The following is a 1,169-nucleotide window of genomic DNA, read 5'->3' as shown; positions in this document are numbered from 1 at the left end:
CAGCCCTCATGGGAGACCAGCCAGGCTTTTGCCTTTTCAAGTTTTTATTTTTATACATTTTTTTTGTATTAAAAAGAAAAGCATAATTACCACAAATTACAAACGACTAAAGCAGGACTAGAATAATGAATGAATCACTTCAGCCTGGAAAGCAGATACTCTCAATAATATTAATGTTATAATACAAGCTCATTCAAGTATTTTACATTTTTTTGTCCTTGTAAGTGTGATATCCTAGCACATGGTAAAGATAACGTACTATGAGCATTAAGGTGGAACCTTCTCCGCAAAGCCGGTGACAAGTTTTCCTCTCCAGTCAGAAATGGGCTGTATGCTCTGATCTTCTCTGCCTCTGCTATCAACACGGCTGAAGGAGAGGGTGGGGCTGGGGCACATCCCGGGCCCTGTGCACACAGGAGAGACCTGAGGCCCCGCTCAGGAGGCACCAGGCGATCCAGACTGCTCTACCCAGGCTTCTGGCAAAAACCCACCACCCTCCCTATAGCTAGTCGTCCTTCTTGCCCCTCCTCCCCACTGCCAGGGCTTTCTGAGCAACTTTCTTTTTAAAAACCAATCATCAGGAAAGGGAAAAAAAGAGCTACAATAGAACAAAACAAAAACATAACAACTTTGACACGGGGGGGGGGGGGGGGGCTCTGCACCTGGATCTGAGCCCAAGGGGTCCAGGCTGGGGCAGGGTCGGGCAGCCCCTCTCTCCTGGTAGTGCCTTTACTCCCAGATTCAGGAGACCGGGGGGGGGGGGGGGGGCTCTGCACCTGGATCTGAGCCCAAGGGGTCCAGGCTGGGGCAGGGTCGGGCAGCCCCTCTCTCCTGGTAGTGCCTTTACTCCCAGATTCAGGAGAGCACGAGAGAAACCTGCCCCTTAGCAGGGCCGAGGTACACAGACCTTCTGATGTTTGATGCCCAAAGGCTGTGTTGGCATGGACCAATCTTGGAAGTGTACAGGATGAACAGAAGGATTTGGGCAGGCTGTTGCTTTGTGTCTCCGATCTTGGATCCCCATGGAGGATGGTGCTTGTCACAGATACATCGGTCCTAAATTCAAGTGTCTTCAGAAAGTGAAGATGTAAACTACTCTTTGCAACATTAACTCCGAACATGTTACAAAAAAAAAAAAAAAAAAAAAAAAAAAAAAAAAAACAAAAAAA

This window comes from Lipotes vexillifer, unplaced genomic scaffold (assembly GCF_000442215.2).
Source record: "Lipotes vexillifer unplaced genomic scaffold, Lipotes_vexillifer_v1.1 scaffold697, whole genome shotgun sequence".
NCBI classification, from domain to species: domain Eukaryota; kingdom Metazoa; phylum Chordata; class Mammalia; order Artiodactyla; family Lipotidae; genus Lipotes; species Lipotes vexillifer.
Note: the sequence above shows the minus strand (reverse complement) of the source record.